A 21,479-nucleotide genomic window follows, 5' to 3' on the forward strand; every position below is an offset into this window, starting at 1 on the left:
TGGTTTCCCCTTCGCCTGATCAGTGTGGACCATTGGCCCACAGCTGAAGGTCAGAGTAGGGCACACACAAACACCGCAGCACCCCGAGATGCATGAAAAATTGTCCATTTGAGAGCAAAATCTATCACTGAATAAGAAGTATCATGATTTTTTATTAGCTTTCATTTTGTTTTAAGTTTTTTTTATATGATAATATAAAATTAAACATTTTCTAGTCTTTTTTCTCAGAAATCAGTCATGTTAGGTTGTTTTTGCTGGGCTGCAGGAAATTCTTTGATTTTTCCCCACATCAGTTCTTTTCACAGCTCACAAACAGACTACACAGCTGTTTTGTCTCTTGAACAAGGAACAAATGGTTGTCATTTCCCACTAACAACTCGTATTTTTCTTTAAATGCCACAGAAATTCATTCAGCTGGAGCTAAACGGAGAGCAAACACTGTCAAATGTTGTGATTCTGCTTTCCTCCCGGCTGTTCTCCTTTTGAAAATCAATATCTCCACATTGCTTCTGTGGATTTTTTCCACAAGATAAAACCATAAGGGCAAGTTTGTCTACCCAAGGTCAGAAATTCACTGTTTTTTCTGACACATCTTAAAGCAGTAACGAGTGGCGTCTTTTTAGAAAGCCGCAGTTTCAGCTTTAGTTTCAGTGAGATTTTTACCCATTTAAATGTTTGCATTTGATTTTTTTCAAATCTAAAATGTTTCATTTGTAAAATAAAATGAGTATCAGGCAAATAAATATAAAAATTATTTTTCAGATCATGTCAAAACCAAACTATCTGTATGTGAAAGTATTTTTAATGGCTATTAACCACATTTTCTTTTGTTTCATTTCACTTAAACACACCCATGTCTTAAACTACCAGATCCAAATCATGACTTTAAGCTTTAAATCAAAGCTCATTTGGGAGAGTTTATGTTTAATGATCTGCTGCTGCAAAGACTCAGCCAGTTATTAAAGTTTCAGGGAAAATCACTCTTTTTTTCCATAAGTAACAAAATCTTCAAGTATTTTTATCTAATATTAAAATGTATTTCATCTGAAACATCTCAGTGTGACAAAGTAGAAACTGAAGGAATTTGAAAGAGCTGAAGTGGTTTTATAACTGAGGTACTTCTAAAAATGTGTAATTTAGCTTCATCTTAAATACATGCAAAGATTCATCTAAATAATTGTGCTAAATATTTTAAACATCTGTTAACCTGACAAGGCCTATTGACTTGCTTTTGATAATCATGATTGAAAACTGCAAGGAGTTTTCCTGAGCCTGCATAAAAATGTACAGAATAGAACAATACAGAGAATAATTGGAATGAACGGAAAAGATCCAACATAAAACGTCTGGAATCTTCCAACAATTTGAACTTTTTATGCCAATTTAAATGAGCTCAAGCAATTCTGTCATAAATATCCTGTTAGAACAATGACTGAAGCTTCTTAATGACTACAAAAAGTGAGTAGTTGAAGCAACTAGTTAAGGAAAATGTAACCGGTGCTTGTAAAATGGAATAGAAAACTTATTTTTCTGAAGCTCCCTGAGCCTCAGCAGCAAACTCTTTCTAAAACAGCTGCTATACCTGATTTTGAAAAGTTTCCAGTTTCCAGTTTTTGCATACATTTCTCACTTTCTGAACTGCTTGTGCTGTGGAAAAATGTCTCCCCTGAATGAGTAGGGATATTTCTTCACATTCCCACATGGAAAAATGAACAGCTTGTTCAGTCGAGGGCTATCAGCTGCAGATGGCTGAAGACAATAAACATGATCAAACATGGAAGCTGGTATTTTGAGGCCTGATGCTTAAAGATGATGTAATCTGGCTCTTTTTTTTTCTTATTTTCTTCCCAAAAGGATCTTGAAAACTTTTACATCAATGTGACCTTTCATTTCAGCGTATGATTAAATGTCCTGATTCATAACTTCCTTTCCAACCATAAACAATCTAAGTTGTGTAATGAGATGTGTGGGCTGCCCCTCACTATTAATGGCTTCAATAAATCACCTATTTATCTGAGCTGACGAGTGGTGCTGAGTCTCAGCACTTCCCTCTCCCAGCAGCAGCCACCTTCAAGCCATCCCGTCCTGTAATCTTGATTAATTCTGTTTACCTTGGAGCAGTCATTATATAGAATGGCTCCTATGATTTCAGCAGACTTCTTGTTTTGTAGGTTGGAGGTTGACCTCGATGTTGTTTGGCTCCTCATTTCCCCTCAAGGTTACTGGGTTTTGTCGATTTGAAACGGAGTAAACATGTTGGCTTTCTGCGCATTTCTTGGATTCTCATCTGCAACACAAACAGCGTTATATACAGTACCTCTTTTTAACATTTTGTCACGTTACAAACACAAACCTTATTACATTTATATGTTTATATTGCGATTGTGAAAAATGTTCCCTTCATTTATATCCAGCCCCTAAATAAAACCCATTTGTCTTCAGATGTTGCACAGTTGATAAACGAGGTACATTTGTGTCTTATCCATCTAAATCCAGCTGTTCTGTGAAGACCTGAGATGTTTGTTGAGCAATCAAGAAATACACCAGACAAGTTATGAAATTAGTTATAAAACAATGTCCCAAGCTTTGAGCTCCTAAAAGAGAGCAGTTCTGTATGGTATGACCACAATGTTGGCAAAACTGAAAAAACTGATCAGCGATTTGTCCGAGTATTAGCAAAGCTGTCAAAGGTAACTTTGGAGGAACTGCAGAATCTCTTGGCATCATAAATATTAACTGTATTTATAAATATTACCACTGTGGAAATGGAGCAAGAAGAAAGACATTGTTGGGGAAAAAAAACTATTTGTAGGTTGCAAGTTTGCATCTCGGCATTTTAGGCATTCCATATAAAGAAGATGGGTTGTTTACATGCCTATTTTCAAGAAGAATCAAGTATGTTAATTGCTTGATTGACTTTATTAAATCAACACTGCATCCAGCATAAAAGTAGGCAGTAGCCTGTGTTTGTGTAACATTAAACTTGTATGTGTGCTGGTTTGTGTGTGTTTGTATGCAGAACATTTTGTGGGACAGAAAATACACACAGCATAGCAGTGGTTTGAGACTGTGGGAATGTTTTTTATTCGGAAAGCTTCAACTAAGTATAATCAGGAAAAACATCACAATTTTAATTGTTCAGTTAGTCTTTCTTCAGAAGGGAATCTGAAGCTGATTACAATTGATGGGAAAATGGATGGAGGTGAAAAAATGTCAGTCTCGGGGGGGAATGCTGAGGGTTCACCTTCCAGAAGCACAACCCTAAGCCTTTATTGGAATAGATTTGATCTATGGCTGGACTTAAAAATATAAATTCTCAGACAGTTTTTCTCCAATCTGACAGAGTTAGAGTTGAAAATGGACAAACGTTTCAGCCTGTTATGTAAAAAGCTAATAGACATTCACACAGCATTGACTCCAAGGGAATGAATACAGATGCACACCACACTTTTGAGATTTTGAACATCATAATTTTCCTTCTACTTCAAAGAAATGTTCTGCTTTGTATCGATCAGTTTCCTGTACAGTACAGTATACAGTGCTGTATGTTACCAGGTGGATTGTTGTTGCGATGTGCCGTTACAATTTGAGGAGGAAGATTTCTTTTAACATGCTGATTACAGCAAAGATGACACAGCATGCCACTTTCCCCGAAGTCTGAGACATGAATAAAAATCATGGCAAATGGCTCTGCCTGCTCTCCATCTTTGCGTCTCTATTTGCCTAATGATCATGCAGGAGAGGGTCCCACTCCAGCTACAATGCTGCCTGATTGTATGGTCCTCAGCATTAGCAGAGATGGCATGTACAGTGGGCTTACTTTCCCCCCCATCAGGTCATAGATGATGGCTCATTCTGCGTTCACTTTGTCGTTTTACTACCTTTTTCTCACAGGTAGATAAATGGCTGAAACAAATCTGTGCACTTTGGTGCTGTTTAGCTCGGTTGGATGAAGGTCAGCGATTATGTCTGATTTTGTGTTTTGACAGAACGATTGTCTGGATGCAGCGAGTGCAAAAACAAATAAAAACGGATTGCAGATAATTCTGTGGCTGCAACACTTATCAAGCAGTAATGAAATAAATTTTACCTCGGTATGGGAGGTGATACATCTCTTTATCTTTGTTAGAGCTGGGCGTAATACCAGCAGCAGTCCCACGTACTCAATTTGAGCGAGTAAAGTTGATTAGGCTCTACATGGTTGAATGTGAAAATTTTATGAGCTCTTGTAGAGTTTGTTGCAACAGGGGGAACTCATCTTGCTTCAAAGTTTCCCTCCACTTTTACTTAATACCTGAAGATCACAGTGCTTCTAATAGTGGACTAGAGATGGAGGAGATGGAAGAAAAGCAGGGAAAAAAAAGAAAAAGCCACCCCCTTCCACACTGATCTCAAATGGAGCGGTGTAATAGAGCAATTTCAGCTCTGCCTGGAGCAAACTAGTCCTTTATTCACATTCTCTGGTCTCTTCCTCTTTGGCTAGATTGCCCCCAGCACCTCCACCCCTCACCCCCTGTAAAATGGAAGAGGATGGTAGAGCTATAAGCTGTACGGGAGCCACAGCAGGGACAGAAACAGAGCCCACATTAAGGACGTCACTGCTGCATTTATATGCATTGTTCATTTCTGCAGGCTCCCAGGGTTCTGGACCTTGTGCTCCAAGGTGACAGTGGCTTTGTTGAAGAAAGACCTGGCACACACTTACAGTATATGGGTCCCCCTGGTGGAGTACTCGAGGTCCAATCACATATGTAGCTAAACTAATCCAGCTGCACACTGAGAACAACCAAACTGATTATATTTTGGGCTTCAGGGCGTGTTGATGCCATCTATTTTCCCCCAAATCCTTTTTCTTGAACTACAGGAAATTTTTTATGTAGCATAATAGGTAATTATTTTTTTAGAACAGTTGTTTCGAGTCAGTTATTTCACAACCCTCTGGCACACACTCGGCCTAGTTATTAGCAGTTTTACTGGTCTTGTTATTGCCGTCATGACTCTATAAAACCAACTCTGTCACAGTTTTGTGCTTATGTGCCTATAGGAATAATTTGAGGCTTTGGATTAATATTACAGCTCTTGCATAATGCCAGAGGCAGTTGAAGCTCTAGGCTATCATGTTTCCATCTGTAAGGCATACATTGAGTAAGATTTTAGCATCGCCCCTCTGATGCTGCTCCTGTTTGATTTGAATCAGATATGAGGGAGTCAGCATAAAGCACAATAAAGCCCAAAGGGGCTGCACGTAGCAGAAGGCAGCAGAGGCACATCTGCTGTATGAGATATGACATACGCAAAAGCCACATGGCAAGAGACGCCATCGGCGAGTGCAGCAAAGTAACTATAGCAAAGTCAGGCGGCGTCTGACATTAATCGGCCTAATCCAGTGGTCACAAAGACAGGATGTTAAAATCTTTAAAAATCTGATTAAAAGAACCAAAAATGACAGATAGGAAACATGTCTTTAATAGTTTGGGTGTCCAGTTTCTACTTTTGACTTTGGATCAAAAATGTAGCGATTGAGAAGGGTTCTAAATGTACTGAAAACGTAATTATTCCCTTATCTGGCTCATCTGTTAAAAATCAGTTAAGATGAGTGAATTATCATTGATCAGGGAGGTTGAGAATGACAAAAATGGATTATAAAAACTGTTTTTTTTTCTTTTTAAGTGCATCTGTGAGAATTTGGCAAAGCCATAACTCAGAGGAAAATTGTCTTCATCCTTTCCACATTAAATAATAATTAAAAAAAAAACATGAAAATAATACATAGTTACATAGTTGCATTTATTAAAATTCCCTTAAAAAGTAGCAGGTGTCAGCTTCTTGCAGCGGCCTCCTGAGTGCTGTAGATAGGGAGCAGCCATGAGGATTTGGACAGCAGGCTGTTGTGTGCGTTGACCTCAACCGGACTCCAGAGTTTGGCTCTGCACGTCGCCAGTCAGTCGGCCTCTTCTCTGTCTGATCGGATTGGGCCGCTTCTGAGAGACACAACTGTTCATCGGTGCCCAGTGGGGACCGACTGGCATTCTGCTCGTGCCAAACTGGCCCTGTTAAGATGTCCCACCAGTCCAACTCCACCCCCCAAATCTCCTGCTGTTTACAAAAAACAGGAATTATCACACCAACCCATTCTCCAGAGCGCTACCTTTCATTATCCAAATTACCAAATTGGATCCACGCAAAGTTAATTTAAAAAGCTAATTTAAATTAGCAGTAATCTCAGTAGGAATATTCAAGAAATCAAGCCAAAATTAGCTAATTTGGTGCATCAGCTAACTACAGTTTGTTCTGCCTTTCATTTAATTTATTTACTCCTCATGCTTTCTCACTTCTACAGCGACGTCTCCTTCAGCGCTGTTAAGACTTCTTCCTTGTGTTTGTTTTGCTGCTCTGTCAGGAGAAATGAAAGGATTCAGAGTTGTTGCTGGGGATGGATGACAGAAAAGATTCCACAATAGGAACAGACGAGCCGCTGACATACTACGCTCCATAAAAAGAACATAATTGGCCCCCTAATTGCTCTCAGAGGCATGTATCACTGCCCCAGCCAGTTCTCGGCCCCGACTTGAGCCTCGGTACAAGTCCGGTGTCAGACTGTGTGATCTGACCTGAACCCGAGAAAGATGAGAGGCAAAAAGGATCTCTTTCTTCTCCTGATGGGGGGGCGCAGATCTGTTTATTGGCCTCAGGGGGGCGCTTGCTTCCCCAGCCAACTATCCCATTTGATGAGCTGTTATTACACGGACATGTCACATAGCATAACACACTTTCTTTGATTACTTAGAAGCATCGCAGGATGTTTTTGTCATGTTACAACCACAAGTTTGAATCCATTTCATTTATATTTTTTGTAATAGGCCAATGCTAAATGGTGCACAATTGTGTTGTGGGATTAATTGAATTTTCCTCGTCTTTTAAAAATTAGGTTTTGGTCCCATCTGATCAGATCAGCTTCTTGCTTTTCCTCCTGTGTGGAATTTAAAAACAATACTTCTTATGCCTTCCTTTCAGCATAACGATAATCTTGCATTCTCCAAATGCAATATTTGTTGAGTTCATGTTTACCTGTTGTTTCGTCAGATTCTTACACCCGAGCTGTGGATCTTTGTAGTTCCTCCAGAGTTCATAATGACAATGTTCTCTACATCTACTCGGCATCCCATGTCTCATGTTTTCAAAATGCCTCACAATTGAAAGAAACAGAAATGAGATATAGATCTGACTTATGTTCCAAATCCTCATAAGGACTAGACTTTTCATATCGGACGTGGTTTCTGGGAAAAACGACCGCAGGTGTTTGCTTTGTTGGCTGACTGGTCTGGTACCCAGAGGAGCTGGGTATGTCCAGCAACTGAATGTCATCCAAGAACATCTGTTCATCTCCAAAAAGTAGGAGTTGCTCTATTACTTTCATTTTTAGATGCTGCTTTGTCCAAATTATGAATTATGAAGATAAAACACAATGCAAAAATGAGCTTGTTTCTTTCAGCCTTTGTTATCTTCTCAGGGTGGTGATAACCTCCTGGCCTCCTCCTGGTGCCAGCCTGGCATATAATTACAGAGAAAATACCGGCTGAAGATAGAAAATTGTTATTTGATGAGCTATAAACACAACACCCCGATGAGTTCATGGCAACCTTTGCACACTTCAGGCACACCTTTATCCATATTAACTGATGTTTTGCTTTTATTCACTTTGTCATACTAGCTATATCTCCCCAGCTTGGATATTAGACCCTGTTAAAGTCAAAGTCAGTTATTGCATATGTAGTAAATACACCAAACCCTACTGAAATAGAAATGTATACCGTAATCCTAGGATTCATAAGTCCCATGCTGATTGTCGGGTAGAAGAAAGAACAACATAGACAAAAGAGCGTTTTCAGTGTCTGTTTGTCATCTCTCTGCTTCCGCCAGTCATCTGTGAAAGCTTTTGTTCTGCATCTGAGCAGGCAGAGTCCATGTGGACTCTCCATGTTTGCTCTCCTGAGAAGACGCAGCTGTGGATGAGAATCTGGTGAAGTTGGTAGACTCTGACTCATGAAGTAGAGATTTATTCAGGTGGAGATTTCATCAGCCCACGTGGAATTAACACTCTGTGGTGAAACTGGATGTTTTTGGTGTGTGGAATTGGAGTGATCTACTCTGACAGATTGGTGTGTCAGATGCGGTTCTCTGAAAAGTACACAGATTGAAGTTTACTCAGACAAATTCTGTCACTAAGCTTTTCAGGAGGCCAAAATAACTTAAATTGTTGTGAAACCGAGCTGGCAAAACAAAAAAACATGGCCACAAGCTTGACTTTGTGCCAAAGATATACACACAGCTTTTTATAAGAAATAATAAAAGATGAACCTTACTGAAAATTGTGCGTTGATTGTAAAACAGGGGAACAATCAGAAATTTTTAGAGCAGCATTTCCTTTTTCAACGGTATAATTTTCTTTAAGTTAGTTTTAACAAAAACTCATAAGTAATCAGTAAAGTTAGGAAAAAGAAGATAACAATGAGTTTTAAGAAAGAAAAAAAAACGTTTAATCTGCTTCCTAAAAGCTACCAACTTCACTGTTTTGTATCTTGGCTCTGAATTCTCACTGCTTTCCAGAAAGAAAAACCGGATCTTTTCTGATTATTTGGCGTTGAATCATCCAAGGATCTTCTTTCTAAATGTTCTACCTTTTGCACAACCAAACCGTTTTATACATCTTGTTCCTTTTGACAAATCCCACTACAGAAATGTGCCAGAGTTTAGTTGACATCACAGAAACTGCAGCAACTAAGTTATTAGTAATAGGTACATGCTTGCTTTCAGACACACCCTACAGACCTCATTTATTTTAATCACAGGTCCACACAGTACCCAAGCTCCAGTGATGCATAACTTGGACATGGCAACAAGGAAGCTGCACCGCTGGCTTGGCTTCAACAAGCCTCGATTATTATCACAGGAGGGCTTCTAGAGGTGGAGGGGAGGTGTGTGCTGTTGCCTGGAGGTACCATTACAATGGCTGTTTATGTTCGAGACCTTAATGGTTATACTGGGCTCATCGTGATTATGATGGTGTCTCTAATTGTCCAAACCAGTGAGCCTGGTGTCGTGGAGCTGCAAAGGGTTAGAGTTTAGTAGCTGGCTGTTGTGCAGTGATTCATCCTTGTGCATTTTAATTCTGTGTGCAAATAATGTGAAGCTTGTGTCTGTGGATTGAAGAAGATGGGAGGAAGAGAAGAGAACAGGGAAAAATCACAGCTGGTGCTAAATAGTCATTAATCACTTAATTGATTAACGGTAATTTGTTTTGCTGCTTAGTGATGTGTTTGAAGCCACATATTCACAAACTACTAGAAATCCAAGCTTAAGTCTTAAGGGACGATTTTCTATTATAGACGTCCAGTTTAATGATTAGCTTTTGTATTTATTGATCATTGGAGTGAACCAGAATCTCCTGTCTGGTGATGAGGGCATCATGCAGGATCCTCATACAAAGCCAATATTCCCCATCTTCATCCACTGTTTACCCTGCGAACCCCATCTCTGGGTTTCATCTGTGCAGGAATTGTTGTGATTTTATCCTGCATCATTCCAGAGCAATTTTCAGTTCAATTTTTACCTCTCCTGATGTTGCTCCATCTCATCCTACTGTCCATACTGAACACAAATCTCTTTAATGGCATGCACTTTCACAGTAAACTGTCTGAGAGTCTATTGCCAAAACCTAATAACCCATGTGTTTTATTTACCTCCCAGTTATGAAGATTGTATATCAAACCAGTGCTGAGAATTGTATCTGGAACAAGTACTTAGTGTGATGTTTTTTTCTGCCCGATGCTCCGTATCTCTGGAGCTTTGCTCCACCTGCGGTCAGGCTGATAACGACGAGCTTACAAATGAGTGAGCCTCCTAAATGAGAAAATCAAAACTCATGCGAATGCATTGTCATTCATGCTTGATGACAAACGATAAGCCTAAAGAGGTCTGAACACTGTATGGGCACAGTGTATCTGCACCGGCTATCAGCACTGTCAATAAGTTCTCTCACCTCGAGTCAGCCTGCTTTGGGAGGCTGTTGTGTTAATGAATCAGTCTGACACTTGAGGATAAGCTCAATTGAATAAATGATGTAAAATGACATTTTCTTCAATATTGTCTTAGTTCTTTTCTACACCTTTGAATTACAATGTAGTGGATTATGAAGGACTTCTGATATGGTCTTCTATTTGAAATGATAAAATGACTACGTGGTAATTTTATAATAAGACCTTAAGATATGGAGTTGAGATAAAACCCTAAATTAGTTAGAAATTTAAAAACTGCCATCTTGGTGCTAAGGAACATCACATCTTCTGGCATCTAAAGTTCATAACTAACATAGCAACTAACCTAGCAAATCAGGAATGAATAACCTATTTTGCAGCTGGTCACAATGTAAGAAAATATGTTTGACCTAGTTAGCGAAAAGATTTTTCTCAAACTGAAGTGATTCCTACTTAGTTTGAGTGGCATGCTACATGAGGGCTAGCTAGTTAGCTTTGTGGGATTAGCTAACACAATGTTTGTTCCCTTGCATATTTTTTCTGTTTGCTTTTTTGTCATGCTGACATGTTTCAACTCATTAAACACACTTTTATAGCTAACAAAGATAGTGAGTGTAAATACTAAGTAGTTTTCTAATGATGAGAAAAAGATGAGTTTCTAGGATAAGCTCTTGGAAAAGGATGCTTATCCATCAGTTTGCGGCCTTTAGGTTATGCAGTTGGACTATGATCCAAAGCACACAGCGAAGATCCCATCCAACTCAAAAATACTTTTAACAGAACTGGTCACTTTATTAATTCAGTGTCAAATTAAGATGCTAAGGTGGCTACAAAGAGTTAACATGATAATCATCTTTATCAGTTTCATTTTTCCTCCAGTGCTCTGCCATAATTAATTCACATCTGTTTGCAACGGCAGATTGATGACAGTTGGACCGTTATTTCTGGTGAAGTATTTGTCGCCTCTAATCACACTTTCACATCCACTCTGTGGCACCTTCATCAGATTAGAAACCTGTCAGCTTCGTGTGGGTGTGCGTATTTCAAGCCGCGTGTGGAATCTCAGCGATCCAGCGACTGAAATGCGAAATCAGACCACCGATCTGTTGGAAGTGTCAATTAGATTCAAGATGTGGGTGCATGTGGTGAAGATGTCCCAAAACGAGCCGAGTTATTCCATCACTTGGACGTCGGCTGATGTTTAGTGACCCAGAGTTGACCCCAGTCAACAAGCATGCGGGAGGTTTTCAAACTGTGTAATTTAGCCTGTCGGCATAAACTTTCAAAGTCGAAAAGTCGCGCGCTCTCATCTTCATTGAAGAGCAAATCTGATAAGGCAGGGCTCTTATCAGATTTGCGTGATCTTATCAGATTTGTGTGACAGCAAACAGGGTTTGCTGTCACACAAAATACCACCACTGAAGTACCTCGTCCCCCTACTTAAAACTTTTATTTTTAAGGTGTCTTATGTGATCTCGCTCCTGCTCATCTCTTAGTCACTGAGTGTTTAGCCATTTTCTTGTTTGAGCTAATCCACATCAGCAAGCCACACACTCTAAACACAACTGAAAGGTCAGCTGCCAAGAGCCTGGAGAGAGCACTTGAAACAACGTCTGCTTGAAGAGAACATTAAGAGCTTCGGGAATGTTTTTCTTTTCTTAAGACGATGAAAGGCAGCTCAGACAAATAAAGAGACAGAAAAACATTATCTGCTACCAAACAATCGGGGAAGACAAGTCAGTTCTAATTCATCCTAATGAATATTTTAAAATGTGGAATCTGCTGCTTTTTGGTGAACCCGTCGCTGTGGAGATTATGCTTTGATTAGACCATGTCAGTTGGGATATCTGTGACTGAACCCTGCAGAGAGCAGGGTGTAGCAGAGGGAGGTGTGAAGGAGTGGGCGGGGGAAGAAACAAAGCTGGAGGGGGCAGGGCTAAATAAAGTCAAAGTTAAATGCAGTTTCTCTTTATGCATCCTTTCACCAAGGTCAAATACTTTTAAACAGCCTTCTCAACTATCATGTTTAAGAGAGAGTTTTTTCAGTAACATTTTTTAAACAAAAATTCAGTTTACTTTAAAAAAACGTGAATATTAAGTAATCTAGAAAGATTTTGAAAAGAAAATGTGTGATGCATCAGGAATACTACTGATTGGTGAGCAGAAATTCACTGATATCATCCACAACACTGGAAAGACAGAAAAAAGCTAAGGTTCAGGAACCTGGTTGTTCAGAATGCTGCATTAGACGTTAGAATATAAATGGAAAGTTAAGTGGACGGAAAACAGATTTCACCAGGTCATGTTACCAAGATGTCTTGAACATTTTACCTGAGCTCGGAAGAAAAAGGAGGAAAAAATACTGGACTACTGCTCAGATGAAAGTATATTGATCATTTTCAGTCAGAAATAAAACTCCTAAGGTGTGTTCACACTGCAGCCTGAAGTGACCCAATTCCGATTTTTTTGGCAATTCCGATTTTTTTGTTGGGGCCGTTCACACTCCCAGTAAAAGCGACCTGTATGTGTTCTGCAGTCTGAACGGGCAAACGACCTGAAAGTGTCCCGCATGCGCAGTAGAGGGCGCCATAGCGTCAGCGTTTTCAGTGTTCTGCCAACCGCCATAAAAAGAAGAAGTGCTCAGTGTTTACGGAAGTAAACATGGAGGCTAACGGTGGAGCTTAGCTTACATATTTGAAGTTGTTGTCCAACCGGAGCAGCATATTAACAACTTAATCCTCATATAATCCGTCATGGTTGTTGTCTTTCTTCCCACTTGCGCTTATCAGGACGCAGAATAGTGATATTTGCTGAGAATCAGTGACGTTCAGTTCGGATGAATGCGACCTGGACGTTAGAAGGTCGCATTTGAATCGGATACGTATCGGATATGGGTCACATTCGAAAAATAATCCGACCTGTGCTGTTCAGACTGCCATGAAAAGATCGGATACAGGTCGCATTACGTCAAAAAAATCGGAATTGAGTCACTTCAGGCTGCAGTGTGAACGCAGCCCTAGAGTCTAAAAGGAATCTTTTAGCTTAAAATCTTAGTTTTTAAAACTTTAAGCTTTAAAAACTGAGTTGAATGTTGTCAGTTCATTGTGTTTTCTGCTGTCTACTTATAGCTTTAAATATATCACTATGTATGCAGATGTTTTATTTATTATGCTTTTGGCATTAAGTTACTGAAAATGATTTTCTTTTATAATATCTAATGTATTGGGATGCACCTGCATAGAAAATAGAACAGGGAAAATAGTTGTTTCCGATATTAGAAATCTTAAATCAACAACCACCAGCTGCACAAACTCCTCAAGTTGTTTTCATTTTATTCCTGTAGGAATAGCAGATGGTTAATGATGACGCTACAGTTATTTTCTACAAAAAATATAAATTTATGAGCACATTCTTCTAAATTTTTACAGCTGTAAAGAGATGCATTGTTGTGGTTGGCTGACTGACAGCAAACTACATCAACTCAATGGATCAATTTCTCAGAGACAGACACAGTAGGTCGGACTGACAGGAGAGAGAGTCATCCATTAATCACATTACTTTTATAATCTTGCATTAATACAGCATCCTCTGCTATTATTGGCACCCCGGTGGTTATTGCTTTTCACAGTCCTGTTAGCAATTCTAACATTTCAGAAGGCTCAGAGCATGAAGAGACAGAGATTGTTCATTCCTCCTGCTTTTTCTGTTTGATTTACCTGTAAGTTTTGGATGCTAATCTTGTCGAAAGGTAACCATTTTAAGTTTTCCTAATAGGCCTCATGTTTATATTTAAAAGAGTTCCTCACAGTATCACCATACATCTGCTAATTTTCACATCTTCATTTCATTCCAGAACCAACTGGAGTGTATTTTTCTGGCTTGCTTCCCAAGTGTTTGACATGTTCACCATGTCTAACGGTTGTAATTAAGATTTGGTGACTGCAAGATGTCACGTTTTGCAGCAGCTCACAATCATCCTTGAGGTGTACAGTGGCATGTAAATTTTTGGTTCTCATCCAGCCTTGTTTGTCACAGTTCCAGTTGTTTTAGCCTTTTTAATTAGTGATTGGAGATTTGGGTAACACTGGGCAAGCAGCTGTTTTTTTCTGGCTACAGAATTATGTATTTTCTTGTCTTGTTTTTTTCTATTCAAACTTTTTACAAAAGGTGCTCAAATTTTAAGTTGGGACATTTTGAGTTTTAATTACAAGATTATGCAACTACAGTCAAAAAAAAATAAAAGTATTTTTTTTCCAAGATAAAACGAAAAAAATTAAGAATGCATGTCTTTATTCACGCTCTTATTTTTTAAAGCCAGCGGATTTTATGTACTGCTTATCTTCTGGAGTCTTCCGGGTTCAGTTTACCTTTTAGCATAAAAGCCTTGTCGCTAAATTGCTGTCTCCCCCACTCTGTCATGCTCTCAGTGGTTGCCAGGCAGTTTTTCCCTGCAGGGTGACCCTGAATGTACATACTGGCTGCACAAACAGCCTCCTTTCATCTGTATGACTCACCTACCAGTGTTTGCACCGCGGCCCCTGGCCTTGCCTCCTACATCATTCTGATTCCAGCAGACATAGCTCCCCAGGCGCTGCTGTATTAGCCCTGGCCCTCACCCACCTCTTTGCTTTAACCCCCCTCAAAGCACAAACCAAAGGTGAGAGGCACCAAAGGCAGGAGGTGGGATTTGAAGATCATTCTGTCAGTCTGATAAGAGCAACAAATGGATGTTTGATCAAGTAAATCAGCGATCTGAGAAACAGTAAAACAGAGGAAACCAAACAAGCTGATATGAGATCAATACCAAATCACTTACTACTGATAAAATACTCCCAGTTCATGACAGAAGCTTAAATTTCCTCAGCAGTGGTGAAAAAATATCTTCACAAAAGTCAAAGCTTGGATTTCAAACCTTGCAAATTCTCCAGGTCATCGTCTAAATGGTGGATCTGCTTCTGTTTCACGTGTTGCACCTCTCTAGCAGCTTTCATACTGACAGCCCTGTTTACGCCGATGGGTTCCTCCTTGTGATGTTTGTCATATAAATAGACCGAACACGTCCTGCAACAACTCAGGTGGAGTATCAGACCTCCGCAGTGCGAGCAACAAGAGGAGCTGATAAGAGCTGTTCAGATTCGGGGCTCTGGAGTCGTTCTCTCTGACAGACTACAAGCCGGATTTTTCTAACTTTCCTCAGCGCTTTGGAAACAGTAATTGAAAATGGGGGAATCTTTGTGCTTTGACTTAATAGAGCTGTTCTGGCCTTGCTGGAAAGCAGGGTTAATAACTTTTTGCAGTTCTATTACCCCCTGAGATTGGCTTCAGGTGAGTTAAGAGGCTTCACTGGACAAGGAGAAGTGGCCTAGGGGCTTCTCAGCCTCCTCTTATCTCTGCAGCTCACCTAACAATCATTTATGTCACACATTATATACAGAAAGGACTCCCCTTGTGTGCATGCATGTGAGAGGACTCTGAGGTCTTTAAACAAATGAGATTTCGGTGGACACTTAACTGACGGGATGTAATTAATGTGTCATTTTCCTCAAGTTACGAAGGACTGCTGGGATTAGTGCTTTCAAACAAGAGTGCAGAGGTGTTGTGAGTTTTTCTCCTTGAAGTCCCTGGTGGTTTATCAGACGAATTGCTTTGATATTGGCATGTGTCGGAGCCGCTCCATAAAATTGATGTTTCCTTGTTGAAGCGAAGCAGCACTGACATCTAAACTGTTTTTTTTTTTACGTAGAGAAATAAAGGAACGTTTTTCTCTGTTTATTTTATACATTTTAATGCAGTAAATTAATTAAAAAGTCATATTTATTTTTGAAATGCCCTATTAAAAAATGTAGTTATTGTTGTGCCACTTGGAGGAAACTTTTCTAGCATTTGCTGTAGAGTTGAGCTGATACAATCATGTCCTAAAGATGGAAATTTACCCAAGTATTGTCCAGAAATATGTCTGATATTTTGCTCCATTGTTCAAAACATCATTTGGCCCGACTGTCCATCCGATTAGTATTTTAGGAGATTACATATAACCTTTAAAACTAGCCGATTACAAAATAACAGAATAAATAAATGGATGAAAAAAATCACATTAATAACCCAGTTAAGCATTCTGTTGATGTCTGTTTGATTCATCATTGTATTATGCATGCAACATGAGGTCTAATTTGCTTAATATTTTTAATTTGTCATTCATTGTCATTACTCTGTTAGTACTCCCTTTGGATCTAAGCAAGTGTCCTTGGAATGATTATTAGTTTATCCGAATCTGCAAAGCGCCGTCTGAGTGTCTGTCAGAGGATTATGCAAAAACCACGGGAGCTCCCACACTTTTGAAGTGTAATCAAGTCTGGTTTAAAACCTCCAAGCAACTGTTGACTGTTAAATAATCAACACGGTCTCACTTACGCTCAGGAAGGCACATAATACGACTTCATTAGATTTTAATTGTTCTGAAAGAAAATTCAGTTAACGACTCGAGATTCAAATTAAAGGCGCTCATTTTGTTTACAACCACTGTATCTGACTGAGATGCTTCACTGGTGGAGTTATAACACTACATAAATGTTATCTGAAGGGTAAGCTCTCGGTAAATATTTCTAAAAAGTCTCAATAAATTGATCTTTGATTGCAGGGAGATTCTCACACTGAAATTTTTAGAGAAATCCACCCTTTAATTTAACCTGATGGGAATACATTCTGAGTTAAATTATTGAATTTAGCAAACTTGTTGGAACCCTGGCATTTCTGTGAAATAAATATCACTAATTAGTATCTTTTACACCTTTTTAGGTTACATGGTGTGTCTAGTAGTCCCTGACTTTCTGATGCAACACAAAACCCATTTCAGGGTTAACAAGTGAATAAGTTTGTTTAGGTTGGATGCAAGGGTCATGCTTCTTCTTTCCTACCATCACAAACCGATAAAATAATAATGATGAAGGCAATTTCTGGAACAATGTGCTTTAATCCAATTTGGCTAAGCTTGAGCTTTTAAAAAAAACAAATTCTGCTGGTCTGACATGAAACTAAGGTTGATAATGTGGAAAAAGAAGTTCATTTCCACTGCTAAACATAGTGGAGAGTCTGTAATACTGTGGGCTTTTCTTCGAAATGCATTGTGAGTCCTGTTAAGAAGATCCAACACATTCAAAATGGTGGCAGGAATGGATATTCGATGGCTGTCTCAGGGTGGCAGATAATTTTGCTGTACTAAATATCTTTAATGGTGTCATATGGTGGAAGTTGTTTTTGTCTTTTATCCTCTTAAGCTGGAGGATAAAAACTTCTAAAGCTAATTCAATGAGCAGATTTTATGTTTTTGTGGTTCAAACTGTGCAACCCTTAAAGGCTGGAGGACATTAATGCCTGAAATCCAATGAAATTACTTTAAAATCTGTTTATGTATCCCTGTTTTCAGCTTCAGCTGAAAGTGTTCACTTGAAATACATGCTGTATCCTCTCAATTAGAGAAAACTAACTCTTGTTTTGGCTCCATAACTCCACTGAACCAGGTTGGACTGTATTATGTTGGTACTAAATAACCGAGTGAAATTTGGCGGATAATTTTTCACGAGGTTGTTTCAAATGGCTTTAATTAGATGAATACCCCAGAAATAAAAAAAAATCAGAGCGTTTGTTTGCAGACCACACACTTGTGATCATATTGTGTTTAACAAAATTAAGACCTGCTCTATTCTTTAAAATCATGAGGTGTAAAACCGACCCCACTGGGAGCTGAACCCATCGGAAAGCAGGAAACTCTACGTGACACCAACTCGCGCTCAAAACGTGAACTAAAAATGGTTTTAATCACCACATCATTTGCTCTTGATTTATTCCATTATGTGCTCCATTATCAAAATGATGATGTTCTGATCCACGCTGGTGAGATGGGAATCTGTTGGTGCAGGAAACCAGGGAGTTGGTGGGGGAAAAAAAACATGAAAGGATGATGAAGGAGATGGAACGAATGATGGAGGGAGCGGAGGAGAGCGAGCAAGCTGACCCAGTTTGTGAAGGGAAGAGAGAGGTGATGGGAGGGAGCTGTGTGCCAGCTTTTCCTCTGCGATAGGGAACCTGCTGGGCCATCTGGCGGCCCTTTAATTGGGTTGGGGTTTTACACCTGAGCGGCACGCCTCCAAAAAGATGGCTGGTGCAGAAAAAAGGAAGCTGGAAGCAGCAGCCTGTCGCATCCTGCAGTGAAGCAAAACCAGAATGACAGCAAGCGTCGACTGGGTTAGATCAGCTGATGCTCTTGTCTTGAAATATGTTTTTTTATTCTTATTTTAACCACAAACTTTGGTGAAGTAACAAAAATAATTGTGAAGTAGATGGCAAAGTATTCATAGTTTTCTAATTAGTGCATAAATTATATTGTCAGCTTGTAACATTTACTGAAATTTCCTTTTTGTTAGTGATTTTCGTCTTTGGAAAAAGAACAAGCTAAAGCTTACTCAGCTTGGATGAAGATAGAGTGAACATTGCTGGTCTACTGTCACAAATTCTCCATTGGATTTTTTATCTGGACTTTGACTAGGCCACCTGAATGTACCAATCTATTGTAGCTCTGGTTGTATTTATGCTTCTGGAAGACGAACCTCTGCCCCATCCCCAAGTTTTATGTAGCTTCAAACAGATTTTCTTCCAGGATTGCCCTTTATTTATCTCCATTTATTTTCTAATCAGGTTTGACCCACAGCATGATACTGCCACCACCATCTTTAGAATGATGTGTTCAGGTTAATGTGCGATTAGTTGTCCGTTGCAAAGCATTTTGCTTGTATGTCAAAAAACTCACTTTGAATCACCTTTTTCCACATTGTGTTCCTCATTTATGGCAAACTAAACAGGACTTCTTATGAATTGGTGTTATATAAATAAACTGAGTTGAATTACTTGAGCTGTGCATCTCTGCAGCTCATCCAGAGTCACCATGGATCCTGTGGCTGCTTTTTTGTCCTTACTTTTTCTCATGCTTGTCGGATTAATGCTAGTATGTCAGTTTAGGTGGTTTACGGTTGTGCCACATTCTTGCTATTTTCAGATTTGTACTCTTAAAATGTGCAAAGGTAACAAAAAATGTTAACCTAACCCCACCTTTATCTTCTCGACTTAGTTTTTGCTCTTCACGGTGCCATTTGTTGATTAATGTTGTCTAATGTAGCACTGAAACTTTCACAGAACAGATGCAGCTAGGGATTTCACAACAAAATAAATGCAGTCCACACATTTCAGATTTGTCATTTGGGCTTGAATCACTTTCTGTGAGTAACTCAGGTTAAAAAAAACACCAAAATAAAATGGAAAAACCTTTAAAAATAGAGCAAAAGCATTATTTAAAGTGGCGGGGATGTGGTAGTGACAGGGTAAATATTGAGTCGCATTACACATACAGCGTGATTATCCTGCGAAGGCAGCCCTACGAGAGGGAAAAAGGTCAACACTCTCTGGTCTTCCATGAAGATAAATAAGCCTCAATCCACTCCAGCAGTAAATGACACTGGGTTTCAAGTGGACTGCCTGCTGTCTGCCACTGCAGACAATAAAGATAACATGGAAGTTGTCATCTTATGCTTGACTGGGCAAGTAGTCGTTAAGGCACAAATGTGAGCTGAATTATTGTTTCAATTTTTGTCAGTAATATGAGGTCTGCAGCGAGAAGCACAACAGACTCAATGGGTGGCTCTCTTTGCAGTTTAGCAATCAGTTGTCTTTTTTAAAGTAATGTAATGTCCTTTAATGTAGACGCTTGCTTCATTTTGTATATCTAATTCACTGGAATAGACTAATTTACATAAATACTCTTATTTTTTTACGTTGAGTATTTTTTCAGAAAATAACTTAAAATAGTGCTTCATGTTTACACTTGCGCAGAGGGGATGATCAATTCTTTTTTTCCACATAAGAAGCCTCCCACATGCACTCTGCAGAGCATCATTGTGCTCCCTTAAAGTCCTCGCCCCATGTTGAAGTATCTCTGTCACTGCCGAATGAATCGGCCCCCACACTAACCTTGCAGCATTCAAAGGGCGGCTGAGCTAACAGGTACATGCGTAGGTGTTCATGCAACCATGAGAGAAGAAGAAAAGGTTTCTTAAAGCTCCTTTTTCAAACCTAAATCACTTCTGATGCATCATCTTGTTGTTTGATCACAGGCTGTTTTATTTGTTGCTTTTTTTTTTTTTTTTTACATTTTCAACACCCTTGTCTTAAAAAGTCTCTGTTGATGATGGTGAAAGATGCTGTGAAAGAAGTGTTAGTTTGGTGTTAATATCACAGCTGGAGAGTGTCGGGACATGAAAGTTTCTCTGAGTTGTGAAAGAGCAGCGCTGGTCGTGAAGCCAGAACCAAAGCAAACCTGTTTCGCTCAATAAATTTTGTGTTTTCATGGATAATAAAACGCTGATGTAAACAAATTATGCAACTAAAATTAAGAGCTTAAAATCAATTATTTGTTTTTCAAGCCTATCTCAGCAGCAAACTAATAGATGTGTAGATACTTAAATTGTGCATATTTTTAGTGACATTTCTACAGAAGTGCAGCTAAAAACCTTTAGAAAACAGTTCTGTTCCAAGTACTTTCTTATTTAACTGTGAATGAAAAAGAAATCAATGAAATACTTTAACCAACTGCAGGTAGGAAGATAAGACCTTCAATACTTAGTCGTACTCCTTATTTAAATACCTAAAAGGATCCTCAACTGATATAATTTATAGCAAACGATATTTAAAGTCAATCATTAGTGGAAAATGCATTATTTTGATGTCATTTCCCTATTTTAATTCACAGGCTGTGTGCATTTGTGCCTGAAAAATAGTTATTAGTTGACAATTCGTCACTAGTCAAGGAGATGGAGTTAATTTCTTCTTTACATTTTTGTTGGTTACAATCCAGTCCAAAAAAGTAAATGTATTGTCAAAAATGTTTTCCTTTTCAGTCAGAACGTCCTGACAATCTTCCAAGCTTAACATTTATTTGGATCAATACCGGGTCAGTTTGACATCCGTCTTTTATAAAAGGCATGGTTTATGCAGGAACATTGGCTTTTTTCAGGCCATCCATTTTATTTATTTATGTATTTATTTATTTATTCAAAATAATTTAGCTGCTTTTTGGCAAAAACTACTCTTGCAGGCAAGTCCGTATCTTTGCAGAATAATATCATTTTTCAAATAGAACATCTACTGACAATGAAATTTTGCTAATTAGCTGAGACACTAGTAAGCAAAATTACAATTATTTCTAATAACAGAAGTCCTACCTGAATCACATGAGCAGTAATACTAATCTTTATATGGCAAAGTAAAAGTGATTCAAAGTATTAATCCTCAAATATTAAAGATTTATTTTAAAATGTTATTGCTTTGCTGCATAACCAGCGACTCAGCTTAGTTCAAATTAACTCAAATTAGTTTGAACATCCCTCGATATGCAGAATA

General features: G+C 38.9%; 1 protein-coding gene across 4 annotated transcripts in view; it reads left to right on the top strand.

Annotated features, from left to right (window-relative positions):
- syt1a (synaptotagmin Ia) overlaps positions 1-21,479 on the top strand; it is a 102,748-nt gene that overhangs the window by 42,026 nt on the left and 39,243 nt on the right. The gene's annotated exons all lie outside the window — the stretch shown is intronic.

The sequence above is a fragment of the Poecilia formosa genome, unplaced genomic scaffold, assembly GCF_000485575.1.
Source record: "Poecilia formosa unplaced genomic scaffold, Poecilia_formosa-5.1.2 Scaffold69, whole genome shotgun sequence".
NCBI classification, from domain to species: domain Eukaryota; kingdom Metazoa; phylum Chordata; class Actinopteri; order Cyprinodontiformes; family Poeciliidae; genus Poecilia; species Poecilia formosa.